Raw genomic sequence first — 6,000 nt, 5'->3', positions numbered from 1 at the left:
GACACGTAAGTCAGGACCCGGGCTAGCTACTGGTTGTAGGCTGGCTGAAAAGGACACACACACAGACAGCAGAAGATACGAAAGAAAAACACTGCTTGCCATATATTTGTAGAGCTCAAACTACGAGAACATGTGCGCTAATTTATGACGCCTATATAATTCCGTTTTTAGTGCCTTAATCAAGGTTTTCCTTGCGTTTTATATGCGTCTAAAAACGCCTAAATTTCTTTCTTGCTTAAACCATCGGCTCTAATTATAATTTTCACGTAACAAACTGTCATCAACATTTAAACATACTGGCCGTTTCGTAGTGCAGGCGCGAAGTAATTTCAGTACCAGATTTTGTGTTACATAAAACGCATTTCCTCGTTTCCCATTCACGGCAACAGGTGCAAACAGTGATAGATGGGTACCTCATTAGCCATGTTCGTTACGAAATTTTCTGCGTTGAAGTAACTTGCGTAAGTTGCTAAGGGTTGAATATGATATTAAATAGAGGTTGCACCATTGGACTCCCCTACGCATGCGAGCAAATTGCAGAACGGAAACACAGAGAGACTTCATTTCATCTCCTTCGTCGACGGAGCTCTCACGGATATGAAGTTCTTATTAATTGTCACGTTTGCAACACTGATTGTCGTGGTTCAATCATGCGGGTAAGCAATTCATTTTAATCAAAGTAATTACCATAAAAGTAATTTCATAATTGTAATTGCCATAATTTTATCCTATATGTGCCGCTCGGCTTAACAAAACATTCCTGACATTTTCATGTGAGAGGAATCAATTTTTATTTCTTCCATCCCATTCTGTCGCTGTTGTCAGTGCGAATACAAAACTGACGACAGAGCTAATTGAATATCACGGGGGCATTATGTTACTAAAAGCCGAGGGGTACGGTGGTGTCACCCTTCGCCAGTGGCGGATCCAAGGAGGGGGGGGGGCGATGCCCCCCCAAAACGTCAGCTTATACATTGGATCTCCCTCTCCCCCCTCCCCCACTAAGCGCTCCGACAAAGAAACCGCCCCCCCCCCCCCAAACCGAGGGTCTGGATCCGCCCCTGCCTTTCGTAGTGCAAAGGAATGTGAGTGACAAGATATAACTTACTCATACAGAGGTGGTAATTCACATGCCGAACCAGAGGACGACAGCTTCGGAGGACGAAGAAGGCAATGCGATTCCGATAGAGTGAGTTTCACTGTATACGTCACTTCTTATATGTCTTACATCAGTTTATAGCTGGCAGATTGTAGGCGAACATACGGGTGTCCCAGCTAAATGCGAACATATTTTTAAAAAATAATTATAGCACTTTTTCTGAGATGAAATCAATTGCAATATAGCATATGCTAAAGGGCACTCCTTAGGAGGGCAATAGCAAACTGCTTATGCAATGTTTTAATTAACTTTAAATAATTAAGTTTTCAATTATAAAAGCTACGAAGTTGTCCCAATAAGAACATCTGAGCTCTTCGGTCACCTGATACCGGAGCCGTTTTCTGAGCAAAAATCGAAAAAAATCTGAAAAAACTTCGTGAAGGAACATCTTTTTTTCTTTATTTTGTTCATTGCGCATCTCTATAGAGTCGCGTCTTTCCTTCACCCCCAGTATGAGGGTGAAAGAGCATAATATCGTCTCTTGCGTCCTGGAAAAAGATTAAAAGGAAACAGAAAATTCAACCCAAGATAAGGGCATTTCCGATAGAGTCACCCAATTCATTTGTTTTTATTTTGTTTCCGCAAGTTAAAGCTCATCTTCGACGTATGAGGCGGCACTCTGCTCCTTCACCCTCTCACATTGAGGGTGAAGGAAAGACGCGTCTCCGAAGATGCGCAATGAACAAATTAAAAGAAAAAAAATGGTGTTCCTTCACGAATTTTTTGCGGACGATCTATCGAACGGATTTTTGTTCTGAAAACGGCTCCGGTATCAGGAGACAGAGGAGATCAGATGCTCTCATTGGGAAAACTTCATAGCTTCTATAATTAGAAAGTTAATTATTGAAAGTTAATTAAGACATTGCCTTAGGAGTTTGCTAATGCCCTCCAAAGGAGTGCCCTTCAGCATTTGCTATATTGCAATTGATTTCATCTCGGAAAAAGTGATATATATATATTTTTTTTTGAATATGTTCGCATTTAGCTGAGACACCCTGTATATTACTCGTACTGATAGATTTATGTAATACGTATATCTAGCGTTATTGGCTACAACTAAGGTGAGTCACTGGTCCTTGGAACCTTCTCCAAAGGAGGTCAGTCAGTTTTCTCAGTCAGGAGAGAGAGAGAGAGAGAAATACATGATGACGATGATATGGGGATGACTTCCGCTCATTGAGCTCAGCCAGGAGGCTGGAAGAGACCTGCAGCTTTCGGAGCCTGTGTGCAATTCTGCACATTAGCTCGTCATAAAAACCCACCTTTTTTTACTGCATAGATGCCTGGGAACATTCCAGTAAGGATTCAAGGGGCAGTTGCCGCTAGGGGAGTTGTCGGCCTAACTGAATTTTGGCAATCGGCAGCCGATACGTATAGCTTATGCTCGTACCTGTCGTCTGTATAGCACCTTTTTTATGTCCACTCGGTGGAGTATGCCTAAAGTGTATGCCTCACCTATCGTGTGTGTGAGTGTGTTTCATGGATTTCACTTGACTGACGTATTAAACCGCATGTAATGCAATAGGGTACAGCAACTCCAACGCGACCCTCATCACGAGGGCCGGCTACAATCCCCATTTTTTTTTCTTTCTTTCAATCAATCAATCAACTCCAACGTGACTGTTTAAGAGAGTACAGAGGGCCATCCAAAAACTTTTCAGGTTAAGAGAAGATTAAGAAAATGTGTGTGTCATTTTACCAAGTACCGCGAAAAGTTTTGTTGTGTGCAATTTGTTTCCCAGATAAAAACTCACATAAACATGGCTCCGCGCGGTCGCCCAAAACTCGCTACTCCGGGTGTAACGAGGAGGAGAAGTGTGATGCCACGTCACCGATGACGTTACAGGGGCAACTTATTCTGGTTCGCTGGTCAGTGAGGGTCAGCGCCCTGTCCTTTTGCCTCCATAAACCAGTTTTGCAGGTTCCCCAGGAGGATCGACCGAATCATGACCGAGTCAGGAGAAATGCTTTTTCAGAACCCCGAACAGCCGAGTAGAAGACGACAGCTGAGTAGCAGACAACATTTCTCTGCACCAATCAGGAAGCGTGGCCCCTGTAGCGCCAGCGCGAGGTCCCAGGCAGATCACCTGCTGGTACTGCTCTCCACCGCCTTTGCGCACGGTCCCTTTTTGCGGCGTCCTTCAAATTCAGTTTCTGCGATAATTATGACTCTACGGGGATGAATTAATTACGTATTATGGTGCATTTTACTGGCCCGCTTATCAGTTTTATACAAAGAAAACATGGTGTTAAGATCGATGAGATCGATGCACATCTATGCTCGTACATGTCAGAATGTCATACAAGGGACAGTTTATATCTTACAGTGCTCGAACAGTGCCCAGTGTGGCGAAGACTGCATCTGCAAGCCTCCTATTAGCAACGCCCTATCGAATAGGTGCCAGCTGGGGCCACTGAAGCAACGATGAATATTTGCTGTGGCTCATGGCCAGCTGCGATTCCTACGGACATCCTTTTGCCCACCGCTATGATCGCATAAATTGTCCAGTAAACGTCATTGATAGCTACTATCTCTGTTATCTCTGTTTAGCATCGACTATGACATCGTCGTGTTTCGCTTGCTCTGTGGTAACAACGCCACTGAAATGAACCAACTGTTATTCTTAGCACGCAGTTGAAGAGAGGCAGTTTTTTTTTATAAAAAGAAACCAACAATGGTGACCAACAAGCTGCGCTCCGTCGTGTCCGCCCTGCTAAGCCTAACGGCTGCTAAAATGTGCACATACGACTTGGACAGACATCGAACACAGGTGAATTTGAGTATTTAGAACACGGCATATCATCTTACGAAGCAATCGAACATTCTCATTGATTTTCCGGGTTTCGATAACGTAAATTTTGAGAGAGGGTATTTCGCGACTGGGAATATCGAGGTCCTCTTCTTCGATTTCCGATCAGAGATGAGCTACACCATGCTAACTTCCCTCTCATGAACACGCCTTGTACTCTGCTGTGGCAACGTAATTCTGTGGCTTGGTGCGTATATGAAAAGGTCGCTACTATGGTGAAGCCGTGATGTGGTGGCTGTGAAAGGGCTCGCCGTCCTCGGCCTTACAGAGGGCAACATCGTGACTGACGCCCCGGGGAATCTGCGTCCTTGGCCGACTTCCAAAGGAAGTGCGCCGACATATGTCTGAACTCAGGAAAACCCAGGAAAAAACCCCAAGCAGCACAGCTGGCACCAGGATTCGAACCGGGTACCTTCCAGTCTGGACGTGGCACCATGAAACCGTGAAACCAATGCTAGTGCGGAAATGAATGTAGGTTCCTTGGTCTACCAACTGCAGGTTTGCCAAGTATCCAAAAACAATCCATTATATAGGGTATTCCAGCTAATTGCGAACATATTTATTAAAAATATATATATCACTTTTTCCGAGATGAAATCAATTGCAATATAGCATATGCTGAAGGGCACTCCCTAGGAGGGCATTAGCAGACTTCTAAGGCAACGTCCTAATTAACTTTCAATAATTAACTTTTTAATTATAAAAGCTACGAAGTTGTTACCATGAGGAAATCTGATCTTTTCCGTCACCTGATATCGGAGCCGTTTTCAGAACAAAAATCGGTTCGATATATCGTCCGTAAAAAAATTCGTGAAGGAACACCTTTTTTTTTCTTTTAATTTGTTCATTGCGCATCTTCGGAGACGCGTCTTTCCTTCATCCTCAATGTGACAGGATGAAGGAGCACAGTGCCGCCTCATGCGTCGAAGATGAGCTTTAACTTGCGGAAACAAAACAAAAACAAATGTATCGGGTGACTCTATCGGAACTGCGCTTATCTATGGGTTGCATTTTCTGTTTTCTTTTAATCTTTTTCCAGGAAGCCAGAGGCGATAGTGTGCTCTTTCATCCTCTCATATTGGGGGCGAAGGAAAGACACGTCTCTAGAGATGCGCAATGAACAAAATATAGAAAAATGGTGTTCCTTTACGAATTTTTTTGCGGACGATCTATCGAACGGATTTTTGTTCTGAAAACGGCTCCGATATCAGGTGACAGAAGAGATCAGATGTCCTCATTGCAACAACTTCGTAACTTTTATAATTCAAAAGTTAATTATTGAAAGTTAACATTGCCATAGAAGCCTGCTAATGCCCTTCAGCATATGCTATATTGCAATTGATTTCATCTCGGAAAAAGTGATATATATATATACTTTTAGAAACATGTTCACACTTAGCTGAGACACCTTGTATATCTCTCGACTGCACAGAAGGCTTGCTTTTCTGGGACGATATTCAAGTAAAAGTACTCAACAGACGTCTATCTGTTAACCCACACACGACACACTTTCTTCTTTTACACTCAAAGGAAAATATAAGGTAAGACGTTATGATGCTCATATCTATGGACTGTCTTTGGGGGTTTCTTATGGCCGACAGAAACGAAGAGCCATTGATGGCTCTTCGTTTCGAGCCATTGTAGATTTTCGAGCCATTGTAGATGCAACGTTGTGCAACTCTTCTTTGCTAATATACATTATTTACAAGGGTCGTTCAAGGTACAAAGATACTTTTGCTCGAGCAAAAACAGTGAGTAAATGTAACTGAATAAAACTTGCTGATGAAACCCCTGGTGGTGTAACTTTCCATTAATCATCTCAAAATAAAGTTGTTGTTTGACTTGCTTACCTCAACATCACGAGTTCAGCCACGGACGAGGATGGTAGCAATATAGGGAAGGTAAACATAGTGGAGACTCCATGCACGCGTTCCCTGTTGCAGCTGCAACAACCATGGAGGGTCTCTAGGTAAACACTGCTTCCAGCATCATGCGTCGGGGATTTCCTGCGTACATCAAAGGGACACCCAG

General features: G+C 43.3%; 1 long non-coding RNA gene across 1 annotated transcript; it reads left to right on the top strand.

The window, feature by feature from the left end:
- The first annotated feature begins 518 nt into the window (after nt 1-518).
- On the top strand, nt 519-3,688 carry LOC135387553 (uncharacterized). Its single transcript, XR_010421190.1, has 3 exons — nt 519-656; nt 1,117-1,189; nt 3,487-3,688. It is a non-coding gene; the product is annotated as an uncharacterized LOC135387553 (long non-coding RNA).
- Nucleotides 3,689-6,000: the final 2,312 nt, after the last annotated feature.

The sequence above is a fragment of the Ornithodoros turicata genome, chromosome 3, assembly GCF_037126465.1.
Source record: "Ornithodoros turicata isolate Travis chromosome 3, ASM3712646v1, whole genome shotgun sequence".
Classification (NCBI taxonomy): Eukaryota; Metazoa; Arthropoda; class Arachnida; order Ixodida; family Argasidae; genus Ornithodoros; species Ornithodoros turicata.
The sequence above is the reverse complement of the archived record's forward strand: the minus strand, read 5'-3'. Positions and strand labels throughout refer to the sequence as shown.